Raw genomic sequence first — 10,693 nt, 5'->3', positions numbered from 1 at the left:
GGAAAAAGTACAGAGAGACATGTTGGACTCTTTGGATAATAGTTGATTTGGCTTTCATAGTAATTGTGTTATCTTTTGAAGCAAACCAGAAACGCTGTATGCTCAAAAATCCCAGTAGGAGGGGATACTCGGATAAACGAAAAACAAAAAAACTGTGCGTGCACCCATACCCAGAAATGCAAAAAAAGGGTTGAAACGGGCAATATCACGATTGTCTCTTACGTTTTGGTCTAAGAGAAGACCCCCTGGTTTCTAAAATGTTTAGTTCAAATGCGTCGTTACTCCTAAAATAAACAGCGAAACGTTTCACGACTGCCGTCTTAGTTCATGAACTATATCCCTCGATTCTTTTTTGTTTCATATGTCGCAAACTGTATACCTAATCTAATAAACGATCTGCAAAATCAATTGGTATAATCACGGGCCTAGCGATAACTCAAACACGCTGAACCTGAAGCCCTCTCAATGGCTAAAGAGAGACCTTTAATAGGAAAAAACAATAATTGCAATAGTTGGAAAGCGGATGAATTTACCTAGGCTGAACGCGACAAATTGTATACCATCGCATGTAAGCACCCTTTGGGAGATATAAAAAAAAACTACATAACAATACATATGTATGTATCGTATGAAATGAAAACGGCAAGTTTCGGACCAAGCCGGGTTTCATTCGCAAATAAAGTTGAAAATAATACTTCTAACCGCAAAGATACTATATAGCATGTATTGAGCAACCATTCACAATAATTTATTTAACAACAAAAAATCAAACGTGCACTAAGGGAACTAAAAAGATCGTATAGTCTATCTTGCTCCATCCATGATAGAAGCAAAACCTACTTCTGCAAGTAAATAAGGCATTTGTCGTCACCTACTATCGTACCGATGTACCGTTCCCGTATTTCTATTCAGCAACAAATATTATTGATTACTGCTATATATAAATATAGGGTATTGCTAGCACCGTGTGATCCTTAAATTCGCCCTAAATTTGTCCTATTCCTGCGTTCCTTAAGGAACAAGAGCACACAATTATGTTAGGTAAGAAACCCTACATTAAAGAGACATAAAAAGAGTTTTTTAAAAATGTTTTATTATAAATTTCATGAAAATGCGATAGACAAATGTGTGGAACGATTTATATGTAGGTTTCGGGTCCATCTTTATATGTATAGTTGAGTTTAGGCAAATGCCGTCGTTTTTCTTATAATTGTAACGTAAAAAGAAACCGTTTAACATTTACTTTAGTTTTAAACATTGATGTCATGTTTTTATTTCTGCACGGATATACTAATAAGAAAAAAACTCTGACTTGTCAGCTTTAACGACAGGTTTTAATCGAGATAAAAGAAAATTATTTAGGAGATATGTGACGCATTTTTGTGAAGATAGCAAAGGGCTGCATTAGCAAACAGCCAGAATAGAGTAGCCCGTCATAGATTTTTTACTGTTCTATAAATTGTCCTCACAGTGAACTTACGACTAATACAAATTACAAACCTCATAGCTAGCTTATATCTCTGGCTTAGAAGGCCCATGGGCTAATGTTTACGTTAGTCACAGACTCGTGGCAGTACTGATCATCATGATTTTAGGGTAGGCTCTCAGCTAATGTGATGAGGTTACATAGGACCCCTGAATGGATTAAAAAAGAAAAAAAAATAGAAACGGGAGGAAAAATTCAAGAATGCATAGTGTTAAAAACAGCCAAAAACCTAAAGCCATCTAAATACATACTGAAGTCAATATTTATAAACACTTCTGTTGTACACGTCAAAATTATTCTAATTGCGAACATTGTCCTGAAAGCTCTAGGTTATCGCTCCTTTCCTGTATTGCAGACTCGAAATTTCTCAGCACTAATACCCCCGTTGACGGTCCTCCTTTTGGTTTGATGGGCGAGTTCGTTGTTGGATATTACATCTAACAAAACATGCGCGGCGAAACCCGGTAGAACTTCTTCAATTTCACAGTTGTTCCTGGCACGTTCACAGGCGCTGTTCCAACATCTTTGAATAGCCTAGAATACAGAGTGATGATCTGTACTGTTGCATGAAATTCAAGTGGTAAGATAAAAAATTCTCTTTTTTATTAATTCATTAAATAAATCAGAGATAATTAATGGTACCGTAAACAATATTCAGTAGGACACGAACATATCTTGGTTAATTGGGATAAACAAACAGTACAAAAGCGATGTTTGACTTGATGCTATTTAAATTTAGTTTCTATGAAGCTCAGCAGGAAATCTAATTTTGCAGTGCGAAACTGAATCGTTTTACTTGGCTAGAAGTATTTTTCGGTTTTTCTGTTTCTCTTGGAAGTATGTTTGTTAAAGGAAGCTGGTTACACTTTCCTGCATACACAGATATGTTCCACTCTATATGAGGCAATGTTTGCATTAAACCTATGTCTATTGAATTTTATAAGAATGTATCTTTAAACGATTTTACATATGATTGTTTTTAAATTTAGAGCAAGTAAAAATAATGCCTGGCCGTATTATAAAAAAAAACACATGTATTTTACATCTTGGATGGAATCAGTCATATTTCGAATCGATAGTAGGGTTTAAATTAGAGTAGAATGAATAGATTCAGGCAGGCCTCACTGTGCTTGCCTACTGAAGCTCTATCAATGAAGGTAATCTATGCATTTATTAATGTACCGTCGCACACATACACCTGTATAATACATAGGTATTTACGACGATGCCTTCAGTTACCAAGTAGAAGATGTTTTCTTCAACGCTTTTATACGTTTGAAGTGAAATCGTATGCCACGTATCAGCAGATGACGTTTCAGCAAGCGATACGGTCGAACAAAATTCCCTTATTTTAATCGTGGGTCTCTGTTTTTGATGTCTTGACTGAGATGTCTTGCAGCGCTGTTCATGTGCCAGACCACCCATACGGTTGCCTAAAGGGCTTAGCTTAACCGTTCAGTAACTTAGCCTATATACTTGTAGGACGCATTACAGCCAGTAAATTGAGTGTAAATGGAATAATCATTCTTTTTTGGCCTCACGTAAGGTTGTACTCAAAATCAGATTATTGCTTAAATTCTAGACTGATGGTAAAAATTCTTCTGACTGTGACTTAGACCGAGAGCTTTAGTGACACTTTTTGTTCATTACTTGTCTTAGGTATTGCCCATAAGACGGTGCTGGAAGTAAACTTCGGTAACTAGCTAATACTCAATTTTTTATATAATATCTTCGGTGAATTTTAAGATTAGCAAGGCGTACGAAAGTGTTGCAGGTATGCCTGAATTGCAAGTTGTTGATAACCATCGGTAATAATGGTGGGCTTAAGTTGTCAGCGTGGATTATGCCAATGCTTCAAAGGAAAAGGATGAACAGATTTGGATGAAGGCTATATAATCTAGCAAAGATTCATTGATGTAACGAATATTTTTACTTCGTAAGCAATTACTAATAAAATCCAATAAAAAAAGAAGTGTGCTTCTGGCTCTATCGATTCATTAAGTTAGACGTCAGTAAACTATCTGAAGCTACTTGAACATGAAAGCTCGTGTCAAGGAAAGCAAGTGACAGCATTTTCGGACTTGTCTCTTCTATTCCAGTGAAGGTCAATGAAGTGATACACTCCGTAATTTTTACCATGGTGTGCAACAGATAGTCCACTCGATAGTACAGTCGTCGAAGGCTTGCCAAATAAATTTAGAATAACAGAATTATTTTCGTTTTTTTTTAGTTAATGATACTTGCTGTTTAGTGTATATCGTTGGTAAGGCTTAAACCTCGGCCTGACTTTTCCAGCCGGAGATTTCGCTGTCGGAGCCGCTATACTGAATTTGCTTCAGCTTGAGCTAAATTTTGGACACATCACGCCTGCGCAGAGTGATATATAATTTCCTGCGCCCTGTGTATATAAATATGCACTAATTTAGTCTCACTATCCGTTTCCGAGTATCCGTTCCAATTGCTTGATTATTTATGATTTGACTTGGATTTGCAGACACGCCAGTCAGTAAAATCCATGTAATAATGTAATATAATCATTGTTTTTTTTTCAATTTTGCTGAAAGACGACATCAAATTCACATAACTGGCAAGTTCATTTGGTTGCGTCTAGGTTACATACAAATTTAACAATTTGACTAACCTCTATTCAAATACATACAGATAGATGAGACCCTAGGGAGGATACACATACAGTACTCTTTGTAGTGTTTGCTTATTTGCTCCGTCTTTTGTTTGAACCTGGATCCAGCGCGCTAGCGGCGCCTGCGGTAAAGTTCTGTCGTAAACGCCTCCCTCGATTGTCCGTCCCTATCTCCATTATGTGAGTGGTCCACATAAAGCTTTCTAAAAGAGTTTCTCGATCCCATCCCCCCTAGTCTCATTGGTTGACCACTCGACTTTTCTGCTCGTTTTCGTATTCACTCCCTGTTCTCACTCCATATTGGGACTCCCTGCATGTTCATGAGTTCTTCCGTCCGTCTTTTTGCCTGAATCTCCCTGAAAATCATTACAGCGGGTTGCACTGACGCCCGCCATAATCATTTCAAGTGGCACAGTCACAAACTATATGTACTGTGCCGCGCCGCAGGCCTGTGGTGCCATTATGAAGACGATGGTGGCAGGAGCCTAGAGACTTCCGGGGAATGCACTGCTCATGTCTGGAATAATGGCAGTTGGTTCTGGTGGCAGAATTTTCGCTTGGTTCGAGCTGGAGGACGAGCGTTTTCAGGTGAGTCCTATATGAGGTGGCTGCTGGACCGCTACTTCAGTCAGAGGGAACTTCTCGCGCTGGTGAGCTTGTGAAAAAGACATTGCTATACTGGATCGAGTATGGCAAAGAGGACATTGGCAGCGGTCCGCCATTAGTAACCGAAGCAGGACGAGGCACATAGTTGAGAACTCTAGGTTGTCCCCAGAGGTCTGATAAAACGCTATCGAACGACTCTGTTAGAACAGCGACTGCAACAGTAGTAGAAGTAGCAATGACCGAGGCTAATGCTTTTCAACCGACACTAGCACGGGGTGAACGCTAGCGATGGCGGACTGCGGTCTTTGGTTAGCATTGCTGATCGCTTCGTCATGTATATCTGGTAGCAACCACATGCCATGCACCAGTTTCTCAACAGCGCTCAACCCGCCTGAGAGCTTGGCTCGGTAAGGCCATTTTGAGCTGCATCACAGATTGCTCTCCCTTTGGCTCGCGGCAGCTCTTGTTTTTGGCTTGTCTGCCTGGACCTGCCTTGGGTCGGGCATTCGACTGAGTAGACATAGACTCAAACTTAAAACGTCCTTGTGCTAATACAACTGTCAGTCCTCTTGCTTGTCTAACCCGATACCCCAAAAAAACCCTATCAGTCACCGTGTCGATGGTCTTCACCCCTCACAGTTCCTATGGCTTCTCCCGGGAGCGCTGAAACCCTCACTGCTTTCCTGGTGTCTCAGTTCCAATGGCCTCCAGATCCATCTTTGCATACCGCTACCGTTGCTACTATACGACTCTTTTTCTACGTTCGTCCTCTATGCTGTCTCTTCTTCCTCTTTGCCTTCTATCTGCTGGCAGCTGGTACCAACTTACTGGCTACGACCCACTGCCGCCACGCATAGCGGAACTCTTGTTCTGTTCTGCTTTACTGGGTATTCGGGTTGCTCTGACTAAGCTGGCCGAGCAGTTACACAGATCAGCGGTACGGCATCGCTGGTGGCTGACAAGTACCGCGGTTCATGTTAGTACTTATCGGACGAAGCCTGCTTAGAGGATGGATGACACAGGGTAAAGCATGATGCGTAGCGGCGGCGACGGTACCACAATGCGAGCAGTCGTCCGGCTGCTGGTCAGACCGCGTAAAGAAAGACTACGCAATGTAAAGAAGACCAAAGACAATGGCTGTCTTTCGACACGGATATGATTGCAGGCTGTGCGGGCGGCTCGAAACAATGCATATCCTTTTACTGGACGTGGAGGCGATGCGGACGAGGCACCCTTGCAGCCATTAGGCCTACCGTTATGATGAAATGATGGGAACCATTATGGTAAATATGGTCAGAACTTGAACTCAAGCTGGCTAAGTGCCCGTGGTCATCGTAGGAACTATGAGTGGAATTTGGTATGCATTTAAGGGGATACAATGCTAATTACTATATTGTATAGATAGAATCAAGTCAGATATCGGTGATAACGGAACTTACTGTTCATTGTTTATATCCGATAATATCTTACACATTATTAAAAACAGACTCTAAGAAAGCGCTTGGGCTTAAAAATTTGATTCTGCACTGTTTCTTAATCTTGTGCCGTTTGACTGTGACGAAAGTCTTCTGATACCAATCATATAGTCGAATTGTTCATTTGAGGTGAGATCGATCACAGTAGACTTGTGTTTTTGTCTTAATGCAGTATTAGCTAGTTTGTATGCTACTTAAGAATTACACAGGTTAGGATGGGCTAGAATATGACGTAATCGATTTGTCATTACGGATGCTTTAAGATAAGTTCTTCTTAGCTGGTATGATGTCCATAATTGACGCGGCGTCCCCCTTCGTATGTCTAGTAACAGTTCTTGTAACACAGACATTTTCTAACCTTGCGATCATAATTTACTTCGTATAACCTCTTACAACTGCTCGCAGGTAAAACCGAGCTATTTAGAACGTGGACGGCCTGACTAAGTACAAATGTCCTTTTTGTGGGATTTGTATGTCTCGGTTTCGGAAGCAGCGACATCTGAGCCGACATTTGCAAAGTAGATATAAAATTGCACATGAGTACTCTTTAGTCAGAGATCTTATTAAAGGCCCTTTTCACCAGAAAAACGAATTGAGATGAGACCGTTCCGTATAATTGTCTGCGACCATCCATTTAGGTATTTTCGTTCCAGGATAATCAGAATTTCAGCAAACTTTAATCACTGGACATCATTCACTTTTAAGTTAAACATAACAAGGGCAAAGTGTAGTTTCTCTTTAGAGTATATTAGAGATAAACCCGCCAATTTTGCCACGTATGTTAAACAGGCGATTTGATATGTACAGCTGAGACAAACAAGCTACGATGGCACTGCGAAGTAGGAAGAAGGGGCAACATATCTGCGTAGGCAATTTTTTCATGTTTCATATTTTCATCGCTAGGCATTCGTTTCGTCATGTCGTTACAACAGGAAATGTTTTTCCAAGAATATATTGGCCTAGATAAGTAGACATTTAAACAATAGCATTCATTAAAAGCTGATGCTTATCGATTTCTCACATCTGTTGCTTTTAACTGCTTAGAAAATCAGCTATTTACACCAATTACACATTGACACAAGTTTCCCCTAGCAAATCATTAGAACTTGATTATACCTGACGGGTTTTAACGGCATTAGCTATAACATATAATAGATATATAGATAGATTTTTCGAGAATTACGCTTCAGCGGAGATTCGCACAACAAAACAACAGCTATTACCCCAACGAAAATAGAGTTAAAGTAGCTGAACTGTTAAGTCTATATAAGTCCAATATGAATAGACAATGTAACCCGTAAGATCGAACCCTCTAAATAGATATACTACCCAACATAGATTTATTTTTTAAGGATTTTTGTTCGTATCGTAAAAACGATGCAGCTGCATAAATCGGCTTAAAAATCAACAAGGAGTCTGCGGACTCTGAGAAGCGTGCAAAGGAGTACGTTGTTACAGTAATAACATCGTACGATCGTATGCGATCTGCAGCATCAACTTCAGCATGTCCTTCAGCAAATTTAATGCGACATACGGGCAGTAGTAGGCATTACCGTATTCGAGGCTTTCAATTCATGTATGTGTGTAACTTCAATAGACAAGAGCACTTTTAACCAGTTGTCGTGTATGTGAAGTTTATTGAGGGCCAGCTAGCCTTCGTCAGGGCCCTGATGAAAACCTGGATTGGCCTGTTGGGGATAGATTAAACCAAATGGTTCACCCTCTTATAATAGGTCTGGCGAGGTTGATCTGCCCTCGGCGGGTGGATAGACGGACTTCTGACGGGCTCAATTCGATCGCGCACACTGGCCTCTTTCTGAAGCTATACTACATTGAGTTGTGACAGTGCCTGAGGGAAGTGGCCCATGGATGGATAATGATGAAGCTGATGGCTTTACATTAGTCGCTAACTAAGGAACTACGCGAAGTTTAGCGTAACTTTAAGCTCAACTTAATCCCTGGAGCAAACAACTTAGAGACTCACAAAAAGCCGCATTATCCAACTTTATATAAATGAAAAAATTCGTACGCTGGTGGAGTGAGACGCGAAGTGTGCTTGCTCCTGATGAGCTGTCGAAAGTGATAACGAAGGTTTATAACAAGGAAAAACCGTGATCTCTGTCCACGGTAGGTAATGGGGGGCAAATAAATAGAGCCATATCCGATAGACACATGTTGTAGGTGTTTGTTAGCGCAGTTCTGATCGATGAAACAATCTTCTTATACTCACAATGAGAAACACAATAAGATCACAATATTATATGGAAAGATGAAGTCAACAGTAAAGCGAGATTGTTTCCACTACTGAAATAATTACCGGATTCATAGACTTAGAAATTTCTATTTCGTTTAGATCGTTTGCCTTTTTGCCGTTAGGATAAACAAGGAAAGCCAAGATGCCGTTCACGTTTGTCAGATACAGGTATACGTTCGAGATCCTGGTGAACGTTAAACTCTAGGTACTATTTTCATTAGCTTGGCCTTCTGTTCCTTGTCTCTTTTTCATATGATGAGTAAGTTCATCTCTTAAAGTCTAAATCGTTATGCTGTCCTTTGCTAACAAAGCATAACCGTATGACAACGAAATCAACAAGCGTTAGACAATTGCGGCCCAAGCCGCTATAGTTAACTGTTCCTAACTACACAAATCTCTTCTTCAAAAATTACGACACATGTAAGGAACTCAATGTTCTAATAGTCCGGGATCAACTCCTAGTTTTCCGTATTTCCCACATTTCGCCTAATGAGCACAATGCCTATTCAATATTGGAAATCATGAAAAGCTAGCCTAGTGTGTTTTTATTTATTCTGTACGCACAACACACACATTTTATTACGATAGAGCCCGATCATTCGATGTGTGTAATGTATCATCGAGTCATCCTGACTAGTTTGGTTTTCGCTGGCCATCTTTGACTGGCAGTGACCGAGGGCAGCTCGTGCTTATGACCCTATCTTCATAGATAAAAGGGAAAATCTATAGAAGTTTGTTAGCAAGCACGGTTAAGAGTGCTCCGTGTGCGAACGAGAAAGAAAAGTTTTAGTGAGTTCGGTACGCCGGCAAATAAAGAAGTTAATTATATATGACCAGAAAGAAAATCTTCAAACGCCACTACTCTTCTGACTATGAGGCAATGCAGGATCTTAGAACAGGGTCTCTACGTGGCTCCACTGATGCGGTCAATGAATGGGCACATTCATCGTCAAGAGAAAGGCACTTCACTATTAGACCCTATAATTACTCCAATACAAACGTACGTATGAACATTTGTTTCACGTAGAAAGAGTAAAAAGAGCTTTTGTGTTTGCCACTTTTTTCCATATTTTGGCTCTTAAGCACTCAAACAGCATGTCTGGTTCTATGAGCACTATAGTACTATAAGCGTTACGCATTATTTATAATTATTCCTCTCCAATGGAAAAGAATTAGGGACAAACAACGCAAGAGGTTGCAACTAAACAATATTGACCTTTGCTGATGCTTCTAAACAGAGCAAAGGGCTTTTGATTTGGATTTTTTTTGCCTACAATTTGAACACGTTTTATGGTAAAAGATGTCAAACCATTTGGATCAGTTATTGTATGAAAGTAGCGAAAGTTTATTGTAAAATATTTTTAAGGCTGCAACACATAGATACAACCACACCTATATATCATCATTTCGGTAGGTAGGATGCATTCTGATGTTAGTCGAACTAATAGATAACACTGCAACGGTTATATATAATATAATAAATCACTATGATAATTCTTGTACACTCACTGCTGTACTGCAGCTGGGTAGTATTAGGGTGCTACGGGACATTGACAAGCACACGCCGGGCATCAAGCCAGCCAGACAATTCGGCTAGATGTATAATAATAGTAAGAGAAAGATGCTTACCATTGCAAATAGCCATTGCTGGGAAGATAGGTTTGCCGGGCTGAGCCTGCCAGAGTTTCCCTGCCACCTCCACATCTCTCGTGGCCGTCTTGCTATTAGCCTTCTCCCTACAAACTTTCTCTGTGGTTTATGCTGCGTCGCAAAAGCGGAAGCGCTACATAACAAGGCCCGCATGCATTTCCGGTAACGGCGGCGGCTGCGGTCCGTACCGTTTCAATCAAAGCATCATTCCTTCTGTCTGCAGTAACAGCTGTAGTAACGGTAACGAGTTGTGCGACTTTATCGGTCGAATGTTTCAACGGCTTCCGGGGCGAGGTAAATATACGTAGATGTTAGTGGCAGCAGTGGCCCTGACTATAGCGCTCCCGGCTATCGTGTTCATGAATACAGTTGCGTTTTTCTAGCTTTGTGCTTGTGTCCTGAAACGTGAAAGTAAACGAGACGCATACTGTGGTTCGGAGAAAGCGGGGGAAGAGAACAACCGGAAGCCGCAGAAGGTTGTCTATGCGCGTTCGAAAGAAAAAAACGAGAAGCTAGTTTTATAGCTAGGGACGTTGAGAGGTAGACGTAGCGACGTAGAGACGGTGACAGAAAAGGATATG

General features: G+C 40.6%; 1 long non-coding RNA gene across 1 annotated transcript; it reads right to left on the bottom strand.

Moving 5' to 3' along the window:
• Positions 1-1,073: 1,073 nt before the first annotated feature.
• Positions 1,074-10,445, bottom strand: LOC111273710 (uncharacterized). Its single transcript, XR_002687997.1, has 2 exons — positions 10,092-10,445; positions 1,074-2,020 (listed from the first exon to the last, which is right to left on the bottom strand). It is a non-coding gene; the product is annotated as an uncharacterized LOC111273710 (long non-coding RNA).
• Positions 10,446-10,693: the final 248 nt, after the last annotated feature.

Source organism: Varroa jacobsoni, unplaced genomic scaffold (assembly GCF_002532875.2).
Source record: "Varroa jacobsoni isolate VJ856 unplaced genomic scaffold, vjacob_1.0 scaffold_217, whole genome shotgun sequence".
Taxonomy (NCBI): Eukaryota; Metazoa; Arthropoda; class Arachnida; order Mesostigmata; family Varroidae; genus Varroa; species Varroa jacobsoni.
The sequence above is the reverse complement of the archived record's forward strand: the minus strand, read 5'-3'. Positions and strand labels throughout refer to the sequence as shown.